Source organism: Sorex araneus, chromosome X, assembly GCF_027595985.1.
Source record: "Sorex araneus isolate mSorAra2 chromosome X, mSorAra2.pri, whole genome shotgun sequence".
Taxonomy (NCBI): Eukaryota; Metazoa; Chordata; class Mammalia; order Eulipotyphla; family Soricidae; genus Sorex; species Sorex araneus.
This window is the reverse complement of record NC_073313.1, coordinates 352,766,222-352,784,671: the sequence shown is the minus strand read 5'-3', so window position 1 is coordinate 352,784,671 and position 18,450 is coordinate 352,766,222. Positions and strand designations below refer to the sequence as shown.

Here is an 18,450-nt window from a genome sequence, read left to right as displayed (position 1 = left end):
CTGAGATACCCCATAGACTGATACTATGTCTAAGCCTGCATCCACTGATTTTTCTGGTTTTTCAATCAGTGCTGTTTCAAAACAAGGGGTGGGGAGAGAAAGCATTGATTGGGAGCCTAAGAATGGGAATATAATTGCCTCTGGCTGTGTCAGGCATTAAACAAACATTCGTCGGGTTTGAAGATCTGCAGGGCATTATGCTGGGGTTTGATATTACAAATAGGATCAGTCCTAGCTCCCTCCTTCCCGAAGGGGCTCTCAGGCCCCGAAACCCAATTATAAACAAATAACTGTTTCCTATATTTAAGGGCCAATGGAGCAGGAGGAAAGTGAGAAAAAAATCTCAGACTAGTCCCCAAAATAGGCAGAGCAAGCCCTCAGAAAAATTCTAGCTCTCAAGGAGATGAGAATGAGGAAAGATCCAGAGGGCAGAATATGTCTGAGAGGGCATTCTTGGCAAAAAAGAAAAAATTTCAATAGGGATAAATAAAACCCGCACAGGAACCAAAATCATCTGCCCCCTCCTCTCCATATCCCCCCCCCCCCGCCCCCGCCCTCCCTCTCTCAGTAGCCCACCACCAGGTCAGTCCCAGGTATTTGCATTCCAATGAGATACTGGGACCATTGGTGGTGGGGAATGGGCACTGGTGGAGGGATGGGTACTCCATCATTTTCTGACTGAAACGTAACCACGAAAGTTTGTGAGTCTGTAACTGTATCTCACGGTGATTCGTTAAATAAATTTGTCACTGTCATCCCGTTGCTCATTGATTTGTTCGAGCGGGCACCAGTAATGTCTCTCATTGTGAGACTTATTGTTACTAATCTTGGCATATCCAATACGCATGGGTAGCTTGCCAGGCTCTGCCGCGCGGGCTCTATACTCTCGGTAGCTTGCCGGACTCTCCGAAAGGGGCGGAGGAATCGAACTCGGGTCGGCCATGTGAAAAGCGAACACCCAACCGCTGTGCTATAGCTCCAGCCCCGTTAAATAAATAAATAAACAAATAAATTTTAAAAGCTCCCATGGCTAGTCTTCCTTTCCCTATCAGAGGCCTTTTCTAATGAAGCCTATTTTAGGGGAACATAAACTAATTGAGTTGGGAGATAATTAACCCAATATAGTGATATAGATACCACTATATTAGTTACCAAAAGGGAAAAAATGAACAAAGATTTTTGGTCTGTGGCACTTTTACCCACGCACTCCCCCGCACTCCCACGCACAGTGCACTATGCTGCCCCCTTGCAGGGCAGACCCAGAGGCCCACCAAGTCTTTTTCACAGCAACCAGCAATGAGTGGGTCAATATCTGATGAAAAAGTAACAGCCCAGGAGATCTTTCTCTTGCTCCCTCCACTCACGTCACAGAATTCGTATGCTTTGGGGGTCCCCCATGACTCCAGACAAAATTCTCTCCTATAGTTTTATTCCTTTTTTTTTTTAAGATTGAAGAGCCCGCAAGACTCCCAGGTGTGAATTTCTGCCCATTAACACCCACCCCAGGACATTCACACCCTCTGTGTGAGTTCTCCATAGAAAACAGTAGTGAGCATATTTGCATATTTTCTGAGTCCCCAGACCTAGCCTGGACCGGTCCTGGGAGACTCAGTCATGGCACGGCTCTTCTCAACCACTGAAGTGGCAGATGTTGCTATTCCATAGTTTGTTTTGATTTTTTACTGATTGCGGTTCCGTGACAGTTAATGATTGCTCTTCCATTTTCTAGGTAGGCCATGGGAGCTCAGAGAAGTTCTTTGCTCAAAGTTCCATACTGCGAGCCAAACCTAGGAAGGTCTTTTGATTCCCATTAGCAGAGCCAACCAAGAGTCATGCTCAGTTGCCAGTCACTGGGGAAAGCTCAAGACATACTGGGAGGGATGGGCAGAATACAGGCCACAGCAGCCCGTTTTGGGGGAGAGAAATGTGTGCATGCAACCTGCTCAGCCACTTCCTGCTTAGCCACGTGGCCCCGTGTGTCTGCCTGCATGTTGCCACCATCTCATCGGTGAGCCACTGTTCAAGAGCAGCGAGGAGGGCTGGGGGCAGGGCACTGGAGCTGGTTTCTGACTTTGCAGGTTGATTCTGCAGGATCCTGTCAAACCATGTCAAACTCGAATTTTGTTTCTTCAAGTATTACAATAATAAATTGAAACTGATCAGGCTGGACAAGAACTGAATAATAAAAGTAGGTAAAGGGATATACAAGACAACTTTTCAGTATCTGTGTTACAAACCACAAGCCCAAAAGGACAGAGAGAGAGAGAGGGAGAGAGAGAGAGAGAGAGGGAGAGAGAGAGAGAGAGAGAGAGAGAGAGAGAGAGAGAGAGAGAGAGAGAGAGAGAGAGAGAGAGAAGCTCCTGCCAGAGAGGCAGGCTGGGTGAGGTGGTAGGGGGGTGATGGGAGGGAAACTGAAGACACAGGCGCTGGGAAATGGACACTGGGGGAGGGAAGGGTGTTGGAACACTGTGTGACTAAAATCCAATCATAAGCAGCTTTGTAACGGAATATCTCAAAGTGATTCAATAATGAATAAAATACCGTTTTTTAAAATCCCATTCCCTCTGCAGAGTTTCCCCTTTCACAACACAAAGGGAGTACTCTGCAGCAGCCTGGGCCTCGCTCCAGCCTGACGCCACGTCCCGTTGACGGTAACATCCCCCATGTACCCAGTGCAGCCTCCCTCACTGACAGGGCATGGGCGAAGGTTTAGTGCCATTTGGATTCATCCAATCTACAAACAGAATAAGTGACCCCCTGCCACTGTCCCCTTCTCCCAGGTCTCACAAGCCTGAGAATAAAGTTGCTCTCCAAAACTTAAACTAAGAAGCGCCTGGGAGATCCAAGAGACCCACTCCGTGTGGCTTTGCAGCAGAGGTCTGTGTCCCCTGCACTTGTATAGAACTCAGAGTGAACATGGTACCACTCTGTTTACATTCTTATAAAATGTTGGCACCTCTGTGCCATCCACCAGGCAGAGAAACCCTCTAGTTACCATAGGGTCCCCATGTCAGTCTTCATAGTAACTACCCTGGTTATACACTGGTACTGAAAACATTTTTGTTAAACTTATTCCTCTCTCCCAAGCCAAGCAGACTAAAAAAAAGATCAATTACAAAGCATCCATATGAGGGGCAGAAGATGGTCCAGCAAGAAGGGCACTTACCTTGGACGTGGCCAGTCCAGTTTAATCCCCAACACCCTATATGGTCCCCAGTCCGGAGGGATCCCATGGCATAGTGCCAGGAGTAGGCCCAGTAGGGCCCAGTAGGCCCACCACCAGTAAGGCCCGAAAACCAAAAACTAAAAATAAGTTGAAAAATCAATATGGAGCACATGAAAAAGTGCTCTACATCACTAATCATCAGGGAGATGCGGATCAAAACAACCACGAGATACCACCTCACACCACAGAGACTGGCACACATCCAAAAGAACAAAAGCAACTGCTGTTGGAGAGGATGTGGGGAGAAAGGGACCCTTCTACACTGCTGGTGGGAATGCCAACTGGTTCAGCCCTTTTGGAAAACAATATGGACACTTCTCAGAAAATTAGAAATTGAGCTCCCATTTAACCCAGCAATAGCACTACTGGGAATATACCCCAAAGAAGCAAAAAAGTATAGTCGAAATGACATCTGCACTTATATGTTCATGGCAGAACTGTTTACAATAGCCAGAATCTGGAAAAAACCCGAGTGCCCGAGAACAGGAGAACAGATGACTGGTTAAAGAAACTGTGGTACATCTATACAATGGAATACTATGGAGCCGTTAGAAAAAATAAAGTCATGAACTTTGCATATAAGTGGATCAACATGGAAAGTATCATGCCAAGTAAAATTAGTCAGAAAGAGAGAGACAGACATAGAAAGATTGCACTCATCTGTGGAATATAAAATAACAGAATAGGAGACTAATATCCAAGAATAGTAGAAATAAGTACCAGTAGGTTGGCTCCATGCCTTGAAAGCTGGTCTCACATGCTGGGGAAAAAGGCTGCTCAGGTAGAGAAGGGAACACTAAGTAAAGTATGGTTGGAGATCCCACCGGGAAGGGAGACGTGTGCTGAAAGTAGACTAGAGACTGAACACAATGGCCACTCAATACCCCTATTGCAAACCACAACACCCAATTGGAGAGAGAGAGATCAAAAGGGAGTACCCTGCCACAGAGGCAGGGTGGGGTGGAGGGGAGATGGGATGTGGGGGTGGGATATTGGGTTTATTGGTGATGGAGAACGGGCACTGGTGGAGGGATGTGTTTCTGAACATTGTATGAGGGAAAAACAAGTTCTAACATGTGTGAATCTGTATCTGTACCCTCATGGTGATTCACTAATTAAAGAATAAAATTTAAAAAAATTAAAAAAAATTGAGATAGCATAGTTCATATATTCAAGTTTAAATGAAAATGAAAAATAAAAGGAAATAATAGAACTGTATCAGGCATATGATATTTTATAAATCCAGAGAATCTGACATAATCAGTTTTATTAAAAGTATATTTTATTTAAAAAAAAAGAAAAATCAATATGGTCTAGGCATCACCCCTTTACATTTCCTCATCTAGTATTCTATGTACCACAGATAAGTGAGATCATCCCGTGTTTGTCTTTCTTCTTCTGGCCTAGTTAATTCAGCATGATATCTTCCAGTTCCAAACGGATTGCAGCCATGACCCCAGTGTTTAGAGAGAAGTCTAAGAAGGAAATAGATCAAGGTTGGGGAGAAGAGAACAGGAAGTGAGCAGGCATCAGGGCTTCAGTTATACCGGTGGTACGGGTGAGGGGTATAGCCATGTATCCAAAACACAGACTCAATAGGACAACATGAGAGCTAAGCTGCAACCACCGGAACTTGGTGATGTGCCTGTCAAGCTGGCAGGTGGAGATGGGGCAGGGCTTGAGGATGGGGAGAAATATGGAAACTCTGTGGGACTGGTGTGGAGATACATGCCTAAGACCATCAATGACATTGTAAATCACAGTTCTTTTTTTAAAATAGAAATAAGCAGCTTTAAAAATATCACGGTGGATAATAAAGAACAGTTGGGCCACAATGGAAGCAGATAGAAATTGCAAAAGATCTAGGGGCTGGAGTGGTAGTACAGCGGGTAGGGTGTTTGCCTTGCACGCAGCCGACCCAGGTTTGATTCCCAGCATCCCATATGGTCCCCCGAGCACTGCCAGGAGTAATTCCTGAGTGAAGAGCCAGGAATAACCCCTGAACATCGCCAGGTGTGACCCAAAAAAGCAAAAAAAGAAAAAAGAAAGAGAAATTGCAAAAGATCTAAATGGTTCTAAGCTCCACGCCAGCACTTTCTAAAGGAGAAAGCTTTATGCTGAGCCCACAGCATCTCCAACCCTGTTGCGAAATATCCTGACTGGAGCTCAGACACCCGGTTTCAGGTACCAGTGGATACCCTCCCCTTTCTGGAGCCCACGTCCCTCCTGGAGATTGCAGCTCCTTGGCACTTGGCCAATAGCAAGCATTTGAGTGAGGCAGCCAACCAAACTCAAGAGTGGAACTTGGTAAAGCAAGAGGAGTGCATTTTTCTATTTCTGTATTTCTGACTGAGCCAGTCTCAGAGAGTCTGATCAGTTCTGAGACACCCAAAGCAAGTATCTGGATCTGTAAGACTGGGGGAGAGAAGGACCCTCACTTGTGATGGAGTTTCAAGAAAATGACGCCTTTGATCACCCTCCAGGCTGCCAGGCACTTCCCTGCAGACATTCTAATCTTGTGGGCCCGGGCAATCTTTTACAGCAGGTCCCTGGTTTCAGCGTTACTGACACTTAGAGGTTAAGTGATTCTTCTGTAGCAAAGGAGAGGGGGTGTGGCGGTGCTAGGGGAAATTTCACGGTATCTCTGGTTTCTACACATTAAATGCAGTGCATCTCCTCCCTACCCCGAAGGACTGTGACAACTAAAGTGTCTCCAGACACTGGCATATGTGCTCCTGAGTACAGAACCGTCCCCAGCAGTGCACCTCAGCCCTTACAAGTGTTTGTCAAAAGACTTCAGACACCTGATCCGGGAGTTAGAAGCCAGAAGGCTCTGAAGGACAGAATGCTAACCTGCTGAAGGGCTCTTCTCCCAAATCCTTGTTCTTTAAGAAACCGGGCCTGGCATTTCCCATGTCAGACAAGTAAAACTTTGCAAATGAGGAAAGATAAAAGCAAGGTTAACCTTTTGTTGAAACTCAAAGCATGCTTCGTGAAATTTGAGTCTAGAGTAAAGGTTAGTGGTTTTCTCAGAAAGTCTGTGTTCTATTTGCTAACCTTTTCAGTGCCAGACTGGCACACACGTAGGGCGTGTGCCCTAACAATTGGGAAAATGTGGCCTGCTATTACATTCTGAAGGAAGTGGGAGCAATGCCGCCCACACCCACCGCTGACAGATGCTTCAATTCAGTGGAAAATCATTGATGCCCCAGGAAAATCACAAACACAGGTTAGTTGCACAAACTTGTCACCCGTTATAAATTATCAACCAATTTTCAATACAATTTAAGAGCCATGTAAACATAGGAATAATGAAAGGCAAAATTCCATCCTACCTCTATATTGCTTAACTAATGAGAACTATGGTGTAGGTTGTTGCTTAAATAAAATCAGAGCACCATCATTTGGAGTTAGCATGCCAGGAAACTTACATGCCAGGAAACAAGTTACATATAACTTATATGTAAATACTACAGTCCAAAGCAAATCCAAACAACACAACACCTCCACTTGACTCAGATAACTCAAACTGTCCCCACCCTCTTTTTCGAACTTTCAAGACATACCTTAGGATCATATGGGAATCCTTGAATTAATAATCTTTTTTTTTCCTTTCCATTCACTTGTCCCAAGAAGAAAATAAAAAAAAAATCAGGGTCTAATATCTACAGGAGTTAAAACTCCATGTGTAGAAGTTCTGGTCTTCTGAGACTTAAAAGAAAATAAAACAGTCAATACTTTCTAAAGCAAGGCCTCTAAATGACACTTAGATAAATATAAATTATGTTTTTCAGCCATCGAGAGCAAATGAAGAAGTTCCGTCCCCATAAATCCCAAAGGTTTGATACACTGGTAACTGTTCTGTGTTCCCAGACAACGTACCCTGGGGAGCAGAAACCGGTGCAGGCTGCTGCCAAGTCACCTCCACATTCTGCAGAAAAGAAAGGCAAGAAGTGCCCGTGGCAGGTGTGTGCCCCCAGGGGAAGGCAACAACATCACAGCCACGGAGGCCAGTCACTGCCAACAGGGCTTTAAGGGCCAACCTTAAAGGTCCAAATGGCAGCCACCATCCACAGGCCCCAGGAATCAGCTGCTCTGTCCCTTCATCCCTCAGGAATTCCCCCACTAGCAGGGCTGGAACTGCAGCCAAGAAATCTCAGCTCAGGGTTGGAGCGATAGCACAGTGGGTAGGGTGTCTGCCTTTCACATGGCAGACCTGGGTTCAATTCCCAGCATTCCATATGGTCCCCTGAGCACTACCAGGAGTAATTCCTGAGTGCAGAGCCAGGAGTAATCCCTGTGCATTGCCAGGTGTGACTCAAAAAGCAAAAAAGAAAAAAAAACTCAGCTTATCGGGGGCTGTAGGCCCAGCACTGTCTCTGGTTCCCACATTTTCAATAGCTAGTACATCAAATATCTGGGCTAAGAAGGGTGGGGGAAGCACACAGTTTGGAGGGTGTAGGGAGAAAGCACATCCTCTAAGAATAGTGATTGTAAACCAGTCAAAGAACCCTCCTAAGGAACAATGTGTGATCTATGTATCTCGGTGCCCTATTGTGGGATGTTGGAAAATCAAATATGTCATCAGATACATGTCCAGGGAGGCACAGACAAGGATAGTCACTGAATCATTGCTCATCAAAGCCAAAAGCCAAGGCCAGAGAGATAGTACTGAGGTAAAGCACTGGCCTTGCACACAGCAGACCCAGCATAACTCAACACCACATACGCAACCCCTCAGCAATATCTGGGGTCACTCTTGAGCAAAGACCCAGGAATAGTGTCTGAGCAAAACTAGATGTGGCCCCAAAACAAGCACACCAAAAAGGCACCCTAAATATTCATCAATTGGAGAATGATTAGCTAGATTAGGAAGTTACCATGTGATGGACTAACCTGTGAACATTAAAAATGGGGAAATAATAGTAGGACTCCTGAATACTGAATCAGGCACTGCTCTTACATGTTTACATTTCTGAACATATTTAATCCTGACAATTCTCATACAAGCATTTTGTTCTTGGGTTCATTTCATACATGAAGAAGCTGATAGATAGAGGAGTTAACTAACTCCAGAGTCAACTACTATGAGCTGGTCGATACAGACCTCAAGTGATCTCCACGGTCAACACTATTAAATAAAAACGTATGGTTTGGATTCAAACAATTGTGCTCTTTTTTAAAAAAAATTGAATCATCATGTGGAAAGTTACAATGCTTTCAGGCTTAAGTCTCAGTTACACAATGCTTGAACACCCATCCCTTCACCAGTACACATATTCCACCACCAAGAACCACAGTAAACCTCCCCCTCACCCCCCCACCTCCCCAGCCCCCTACCCTGCCTATGTAGCTGATAAATTTCACTTTACTTTCTATTTACTTTGATTAAATTCAGTATTTCAACAAAAAATAGTGCTCTTAAGCCATTCTCTTAACCATAAGTCTCTACCCAACAACAAGGACATACGCAGATCATCACAATATGCTGTGTAAAATAGAGATGAAGAGAGGTCATAATTATAATAAAATACATAGCATATTATGATCTTGACAAGAATGCCTGACTTTATAAAGTTGGGGGGAAAAGTCTTTAAAAGTACCTACCACTCTTGCCTTGAGATGTAGCCTTGGATGTGTGAGGCTCTGAGTTCAAACCCTAGTACTAATTTTTTTTTTAATATACACCAAAATGTTAACTGCATTCTCTCCAGATGATAAAATCCAGGGTAATTTTCACTTACTGTACCTCTCAACATTGCGCTGAGACAAAGAATTAAAAGTGTTGATACACTTAGGAAAATCGTTCCTTCTACTGGAAAAAATATTAAAGGTCATAAGCAGTCTCTGTCAGCATCTGGACAGGGGTGAAGGAAGGCAGACAGGCATTCACTGAACTTACGGATTGGAGTGAGATGAAATCTTCTCCCCACGGTCTCCGGTCACGGGCAGGAATCCTAAGCTTCTGCAGTTCATTCACATCATCTCTAGCGCAGACATCAGCCTGGGAGCTAGAGAGAAGCAGACAGCAAGGCTCTTTCCCTCTGCGCTGATAGGTGCTTGGGAGAGCAGGGAGGTAATTAATAACTGTGATAACTGCAGGAGAACTGGGTACCATGAGGACAGTCACCAAGAAGGTGCCGCAGAGGTTTGGAGGAGATAAAGGTTCCCTCTGGAATCAGAAACATAAACAGAGAGATAGCATCTGAGCTGAACCTTCGGGGTCAGGTCGGCTATGAATAAGTAAAAGAGACCGGTTTCAAAAAGAAGGCTCTTCTCAAGGAGGAAAAAAGTACAGATACAAAGAGGTAGCACTAGATAGCTTGTGGTTTGTATAGAGAGCAGAAGATAATTGAGTTGGACCAGCAAGCAGATGACCCGCAGATATTTTTCACAGATTCTTCTTCAGATATAAAGAATTCTGCCTTCAGTCCTCACACCTTTGTGAACCAGAAATATTGGAGGTGAGAAATAACTCTAGGAAAGGAGAACAGATGATGTGGTCATCCAGAGAATCTGCAGGAAAAAAAGTACTGCAGCTCAGGATCCCAAACTACTGAGCTACCCAGGAGCCATTCAGAGAAATATATAGTTTTTTTTAAAAACCTCTTAACATTATCCTGGTTCTTAGAATGTCTAAAAAATTTAGTAGCTGCCACTAGTACAGCCTGGCCAGAAAAGAACTGCAGCAATGCCGAGTGAAAAGCAGACAGGGAAAACAGCAAAAGCAGTGGCAGCATTTCATTAGGTGCCCTGAACTAAGTAGACCCCAATTAATCTAGTCTCCCCCTGACACAGTAGGGGTCTGTAGAGAGAACTCAAAAGGTCTTGAGCTGAGATGGGGGGAAATTCTTGATTTTCACTACTACCTAACTGAAATGTAATGATTCTTCCCATTAAAAATGTAGACAGTGGCCTAAGGCAGCATTAGCACTTTCTGGGACATCATCTGAGTAGAAATCACAGATAATTTTGTATGTCAGAGTTGTTACAGGTCTCTCAAAACACCAGGAATTCCCATTATTATTCTGAATTTACTCTATTTACAGACCTACTGCTATACCACCTCTAGTGAACTACTAAAGAAGCAGTACTAAATCATAAAATGATTTAAATATCTGGACCATTGGATTATTTTATATCTTGAAGAATAACAGAAGGAAATAAGGCAGGGAGGGAAGGAGGAAGGGAGGGAGAGAGGGAGAGAAGAAGGAAGGAAGGAAGGAAGGAAGGAAGGAAGGAAGGAAGGAAGGAAGGAAGGAAGGAAGGAAGGAAGGAAGGAAGGAAGGAAGGAAGGGAGGGAGGGAGGGAGGGAGGGAGGGAGGGAGGGAGGGAGGGAAGGGGGAGGGAGGGAGTTAAGAATGCCCTAACTAAAGAAACTTCCTTAAAGAAGAAACACAAGGGACCAAAAGGCACATGAACCTTCTTGATCACTAACCATTATGGAGAAGCAAATCAAAACAGCAATACAATATCATCTTACACCACAGAGACTGACTACACATAGAAAGATCAAAACAACCAGTGCTGGCACAGATGAAGAGAGAAAAGAAATCTCATTCATTGATGGTGGAAATGCCCACTGACCCAGCCTTTTTGGAAAACAGTATGGGCGTTTCTCAAAATACTAGAAAATGAGCTTCCATATGACCCAGCAATACTGCCCCTGGGAAGATAGTCTAGGGGGCCAAAAACAGAACGCAGAAAAGCTATCTGTACTCCTATGTTCATTGCAGCATCACGAACAATTGTCAGAATTTGGAAATAACTCAAGTGCCAGAGAACAGATGACTGGATAAAATAATGATATAAATGGTGCTGGAGCGATAGCACAGCAGGTAGGGCATTTGCCTTGCACGTGGCCAACCGGGGTTCAAATCCCAGCATCCCATATGGTCCCCTGAGCACTGCCAGGGATAATTCCTGAGTGCAGAGCCAGGAGTAACCCCTGTGCTTTGCCAGGTGTGACCCAAAAAGCATAAATAAATAAATAAACAATGATATAAATATGTATATATGTCACTCTCACTGTCACTGTCATCCTGTTGCTCATCAATTTGCTCAAGGTCACCAGTAACGTCTCCATTGTGATACTTGTTGTTACTATTTTTGGCATATCGAATACACCACGGTTTGCTTACCAGGCTCTGCCATGCAGGCAGGATATTCTCGTAGCTTGCCGGGCTCCCTGAGAGAAACAGAGAAATCAAACCCGGGTTGGCCACGTGCAAGGCAAACGCCCTACCCACTGTGCTATCGCTCCAGCCCATGTATATATGTACATGTACATAATGGAATACTACACAGCTGCTAGGAAAAATGAAGTCATGAAATTTGCTTATACATGGATGGACATGGAAAATATCATGCAGAGTGAGGTGAGTCGGAAGGAGAGAGACTGACATAGAATGACAGCACTCATTTGTATGATAGTATGACACTAATACCAAGGACAGCAAAAACAAGAGCCAGGGGACTGGTCCATGGTAGCAAGCTTGACAGAAGTGGCAGGGATTGGAGGGGGCGTGCAGTTAGGAGAGAGAAGGGACCACCATGACAATGACAGATGAAAATGATCACTCTAGACAAGAACTGAGTGCTAAGAGGAGGTAAAATGATAACCTTTCAGTACCAGTGTCGCAAACCACAATGCCCAAGAGAAAAGAGAGAGAACAAAAGTGTCTGTCATAGAGGCAGGCTGGGGGTGGGTACCAGGAGGGACACTGGAGACATTGGTGGTGGGACATGTACAGGTGAAGGGTTGGGTGTTAACATTGTATGACTGAGACTCAATCATGAACAACTTTGTAGCCGTGTATCTCAGAGTGATTCAATTAAAATTGGGGGAGGGGGGGAAGCACAAATTCCCGAACTGTAATTCCTGTTAATTCTTGCATTTCACTCCTTGGTTTGGTTTCAGCTCTTCTGAGTTCATAGTCTCTTTTGTTCCTTTCTGGCACATGGGATTCTATTATATGAGGCACATGGCTGCCACAGGGCTTTTGCACTGGCCAAGCCTTATACCCTGTGACTGCATGTCAACCTTTGTTACTCCTTTCTTTACTCCAACAATTTCTTCCAAACGACACCTTCCTGGTCTGTGTATCTGCCTATAATAGCCTTCAATGAAGCTCCTATGAAACCTTCTTGATTTGTTTTCTCTTGTAAGCATTTCCCACTCCCTAAAATATATTCAGAGACAAAGACTCTATTTCTTTATCTTACTGTTTGCTTCATTCCTTATGCAGGTATGTGCTCATCACCTGGAATCTCACTGGACACACCGGTAAGTTCTCTAAAAGGAGTTGATGAGTAAATTACTGTTTGCTCTTTGTTACATAGTTTAGTCCCTGGCTTCTTCAAATTCAGGTGTTTGGGCCACACTGGCAATGCTCAGGGGTTATTCCTGGCTCTGTACTCAGGAATTACTCCTGGTGGTACTCGGGGACCATATGGGATGCTGAAGATCAAACCCAGGTTACCTGCATGCAAGGCAAGCGCTCTAGCCACTGTACTATCTCTCTGGTACTACAATTTGAATTTTAAAATCCCTCTTGCCAACTCCTGAATGGAGTGAAATAAAAAGTTTTAGCAAATTTATTTTTGGAATTGTGGTCACCACAGAAGAAAAGCCGCTATTTATATCAGCCACTGCAAAGCAAAGAGATAAATTTCATCCTTAATAAAAAGTTTTCTCAGACAAGACAGATAAGTTCTCACACCGACACAGGCACTGAACTCGTGGATCAAGTGATAACATAAAACAAATACAAAAATAAATGGGAAAATTGGCATATAGCATAAAACCAATAAACCGCCTGTGAAGACTGCAATGGAAGTGATGCTGGTTTGATAAGATCATCACACAGATTCCAACCGGCAAATGATAAATAGAAATGGACAGTACACAAACAAGAGAAAATGCAGGTGATAAATCACAATGTGAGCACTGCTTGTCTTCACTTATCATGGTAAAGTGATTTTAGCCATTTTCAGGCATGGCTGCCTACATAGTCACACAGCAAAAAGACACATTTTAACAGCGCTTTTCCCAGTTGACAGGGCTGTGTCCACTACACACGCATCACACCACTCCTCTCTCTAGCCAGCGAGGCTCAGAATGGACTCCATGAAGTTATAAAATATAAGTCAAGGACAAATAAAACAAAGGGAGGGGGAAAGGACATTTCTGTATCTTCTACCTTCTTATATGAAGATGCTGGGACTTCCTCATATTCAAAAGGATCCAAACTCCAATAATTAAAGTTTAAAGCATATAGGTTGGTGGCTGGCAGGGACCTAGGGTCACTGGCAGAGGGATGTGGTCCCTGGTGGTAGAACCAGGCTTGGGACACTGTGTGCCTGAAACTCCATTGCCAACAGCTTTCTAAATCAGAGTGTCTAAATAGAAATGGGGGGGGGGGGGGGCTGGTGCAATAGCACAGCGGGTAGGGCGTTTGCCTTGCACGCGGCCGACCCGGGTTCAGTTCCCAGCATCCCGTATGGTCCCCCAAGCACCACCAGGAGTAATTCCTGAGTGCATGAGCCAGGAGTAACCCCTGTGCATTGCCGGGTGTGACCCAAAAAGCAAAATAAATAAATAAATAAATAAATAAATAAATAAATAAATAAATAGAAAATGGGGGGGAAGCTTTAAAGTGAACATTAAAAATAAAATCTCCTGCTCCCCCATCCCAACGGGACCCTGAGATGATACCCACGAACGGTCCCTGGCTACTGATTAAGCTCCTTAACAGCCGTGATCCCAGAGACACACAAATGAATCTAGGAACCAAGCGCTCTTGGCAGAAATGCCTCCACACTTTGATTAGGCCACCTTCGCTCGGTCACCCAAGTCGGCAGCAGGTGCTGTCCCTCCACCTGTTCCCCGGGAAGCCCAGCGGCCGCCATCTTCCAGAACTCAATGGAAAACCCAGGTACCGACCAGCGGTGATAGCACAGGGCAGGTCTCACAGGATAGAGGAGCAGCCAGTCCTTCTCCTCCCCCAACCCAAAGGGACCGAGATGATGCCCACAAATGTGCCCCCCCCCACACACACACACCTCGGCTACTGATTAAGCTCCTTAATGGCCATGTTCCCAGAGACACACAAACGAATCTCGAAACTGAGCGGCTCTTGGTAGAAATCTCTCCAGACCTTACTTATTAAACTTTTAGAATTCCAGGACCGCAAGGCCACTCTCGTGACCGCACAACATTATATGCTACTACTCATAACCAGCAATACAAAACAAACTGTCTAACATTGCCTTTTCGGCAGGTCTGAGTGGTAGGGGAAAATTCCAAATAATAATGGTGGGACTGATGTCAAAATATTGAATGTGATCATAGTGGAGAGTAATGTGGAAATTTTCTGCCACACAGGGGTAGGGGTGGAATGGGCGGGGGGCGAGGGGGGCACACGGGGTTTTTTGGTGATGAAGAATGTGCACTGGTGAAGGGATGGGTGTTTGATCATTGTATGACTGAGATTGAAACATGAAAGCTTTGTAACTGTTCTCACAGTGATTCAATAAATAAATTTTAAAAAATAAATTAAAAAAAAGTAAATCTCCCAACCTTCAGGTAGTTTTTGCGACAAAGCTGTTTGAAATTGCTTCCTACCCTCGTGCAGCTTCTCCTCTCTTTCTTGCCCTGACACTAAGCACTTCTGCTAAGGACACCTGGAGGTGAGCTGACCCCCAGAACATCTGTATTTTGCACACGACAAATCTGTATTTGTCACTGCCCACCCTCCGATCCTGCAGTAGCAGATGCCAGTGATCTGACCACTGGTCCAACTTGCCATCTCTGCATCTTCTTCCCAAACCTTAAATTTAGCATCATATAAATGAAATATTGTGGGGACCAGGAAAGAACCGGAAATGAGAAAGGACAGCGGACTTGCAGTGACACAGTCCAGCCCTCTTGTTCCTCGTCTGTGGGTCTCAGGAAGTCAGACTCTACGGCTGCTCAAGAAAAGCCACTAATCTGTTTGTAGGGAAACTTGCTCATTTCTTTCAAGTCTTAAACTGGCAACAATGTCTTGATCTGTTTTGCTCTGTTTTATATCTGCGGAACCTTTCCTGGCCATTCTCAGTCAGCCAGGCCTGAAGGTCAATGCGACAGCCCTCGGATATGGCTCTGCTTAGGACGTGAAGTGACAGGAGTTACCCCCAGCCAAGCTTGCAGTGCTCAGGGAACCATGTAGTGGGAGAGACCACTGGGGTCAAATGCATGCTAGGCAGCCACCTTCACCCCCACACCTCTCCAGCCCCATGAGGTGTTAGTTCTCAAAGCCAAATTCAACCTATCTGTACCCTTGATTCAGCCAGGAGGTCTCCTCCCGCCCACTCCATCCCCAGGATCTGCTTTTTATCCCTCTGGGAATCACCAGTTCACCCCGGAGACCTCCCTTCCATATTTCCAACTCCTGTAACTGCCCACTGGACATGTCCTTGGGGCCTTAAAATAATCACGGCCACACTGTTCCTTCACCCTTGTTCCCAAATAGCTCTCATATCCTTTCCATTTCCCAATCCCTCCTGCTTCTGCTTTTACTAAGACACTGTATTTTTCCATGGCTTACTGCACGTGACTGCTAACGGTCCTCCCAGCCCTAAGTCTATCCCCATTCCCTACCCTCAAATTCATCCTCTGTTGCTTCGTGCTTTTTTACACTGCATTTTGTTGTTTCCTCCATCTTTTTGTTGCTAAAATTGTCATTGTCGGGCCACAGAAATACTGGGGTTTGGCGCTTGTCTGATCCCTGGGTACAGAGACAGGAATAAGCTCTGAGCACAGCCAGGTGTGACTCAAAAACAAACAACAAAAATTGTCATCATGCTTGCAGTGGCAGGAGGTCACACACATTGGCTGCAGTGTCACTTTTTGAAAAAAGTTGGAGTCACTTTTTGTGGCATGAGGGACAACCACCTGAAAATACTGGGGACCATACTGGTGATAAAAAGGTGGTACCAAGGATCTAACGTATACCCTCACACCTGTAAGGTGGGTGCAATCACTGAACCATATCTGTGGGCCCCTCAAATTCACTCTTTACGCCAAGTTAAAGTGAATTTCAAAAATACATAGCTTAGGGGATGGAGTGATAATTACAGCAGGTAGGGCATTTGCCTTGCATGCAGCCAACACGGGTTCAGTCCCCAGCATCCCAAATGGTCCCCAGAGCACTATGAGGAGAAATTCCTGAGTATAGAGCCAGGAGTAACCCCTGAGCATTGCCAGGTCTTACATAAAGTAAAAAAAAAAGATAGAGCTTAAAGTCTTCTGATGGTGCTACTGAGCCTTCAGGATAAACTTTGGATCCAGGGGCCGAGGTGACAGTACAGCGGGTAGGGCATTTGCCTTGCATGCAGCAGACCTAGGTTCGATCCCCAGCATTCCATATGGTCCACCTGAGCACTGTCTGGAGTAACTGTAATTCCTGAATGCAGAGTCAGGAGTAACCCCTGGGCATCCCTGGCTTTAAAAAAAAAATGGATCCTAACTGTGTTAGTCTGAATTCCAGCTACACCATCTCTTCAAGAACCAAGCCCATCACCTCGAAGAGCCAAGCCGTAACCCCAAACTTCCCCCTTCCTCCATCCACTAGGGCCTGTATCCATCCCCATTTTTAACTTGCTGAAGGGCAGGTAACCATTCCACAAAGCTTCCACCACCACAGGCGGGGTGACAATATTTTTTTCTTTGTACCCTCAATGTAGAGCAGAAAAGAATGAACAAATGCCAAGTGCTCTTTAATCCCCAGATCAACCTAGAGAGGGGGCATTACTATGATCCACCATTTAGGAACGAGGAAATTAAGAGTCTGCCTAGTTGAGTTCAAAGGGGAGAGAGCACAGCCAGAGGCTGGCTCCAGACATGCCCATGGTGGGAAATGGGCCACTTTCTGCCATATTGGTGGGGCTCCACCTTCCATCCTAAGACTCTGGGCTCATATCCTTAAAACACTCTTTCCTTTTGCTAAATGAAGGAAAGATACAAATGAATTTTTTTTTCAAAAGAGTAGGAAAGAGCAGGAAAGTTCAGTGTTAGCTTTGTTTAGTATTTTGGGCGGTAGAGAAGGACTTTGGTTTGGGGACCTAACAGACAGTGCTCAGGGACTACTCCTGCTTAGAAGTGCCCCTCCCCCACACCCAGCATGCTCAGGGCACCAAACAATGCTTGGAAATGAACCTGGCCCTCAGCATGCAAAGTGAGCCCTCAGCTCATTGAGCCATCTCTCCGGCCCCTAAATTAATATCATCTCCTGCTCTTTCTATGAAGAGTTATAAAATACAGAGTAAAAGTGACCAGTGACTGTTTTTTCTAGGTGTATCCTTATAAATGTATGTAATTCTGTCTTCTTTATACAATCTACAAAATCATCTTCCTCACAAATGCTTATGTAATTTACTTCGCATCAGGCACTGCTTTAAATACATTGTTTTATCTGCATTAAGGTGAATGCTATTAATTCCCATTCATCAGAGAAAGAAACTGAGACCAGAAAGGTGAATTTTCCAGCTAGGTTACTGGGTGATGTAAGATTTTAAGTTTGTGGGTAAAAGAACAAACTATACCAAGCCTGCATTCATTTAAATCCACATCTGCCATTTTCATATAATTCCTGGAGCCAGGAGATAGTTCAAAGAGTTGGAACACATTCTCTGTGTGAGCCCTCGGTTTGATCCCCAGCACCCCACAGTGACCCAAGCACCACCAGGAGTCACCTCCAAGTACTGAGTTGGAAGTACCACCCACGCAGTACCAGATATAGCCCAAACAAAGAGTGCCCAGCTCCAAGGAACAGGCCAAATGAATCATTTAGATGACTGAAAGTCCCTCTTTCCAGTGCTCCCAAATCACTCTGTAGACAACTCAATTACATCATCTCTTTTTCTCTGTCTCTGTCTGTCTCTAACTCTCTCTCTCTTTCTCTCTCTCTCACACACACACACAACACACACACACACACACACACACGCACACACACACGCAGCATTTCTCAGTAACATCCCTTTCCCCTCCATAGGCTACTAGAAGGATTTTTCAAAAGTAAAGATCAGAGTATATCTAATAAATCTTCAAAGACTGCCGGGGTCTTAAGGAAGGAGTTCAAATTCATCCTTGATGTCAAGCAAGAACACCCGGGCCTACTCTCTGGCCTCCAGACACCTGTCCACTTCAAAGCCCTCTGCCTTGGCCCATCACCCATAAC

At 44.9% G+C, this 18,450-nt stretch overlaps 1 protein-coding gene across 11 annotated transcripts in view; it reads right to left on the bottom strand.

Annotated features, from left to right (window-relative positions):
• Window positions 1-18,450, bottom strand: part of KCNS3 (potassium voltage-gated channel modifier subfamily S member 3) — a 49,604-nt gene that overhangs the window by 18,327 nt on the left and 12,827 nt on the right. For 4 of the 11 annotated variants that reach the window (XM_055121386.1, XM_055121385.1, XM_055121387.1 and 1 more), the window contains exon 2: window positions 9,129-9,398. The exons of 3 other annotated variants lie outside the window; for them this stretch is intronic. The gene's annotated coding sequence lies outside the window, so the exon portion shown is untranslated. Of the gene's footprint in view, window positions 1-6,792; window positions 6,916-9,128; window positions 9,399-18,450 lie in introns of those variants that run through there. 4 more of the 11 variants (XM_055121390.1, XM_055121389.1, XM_055121391.1 and 1 more) reach the window with 2 other exon arrangements.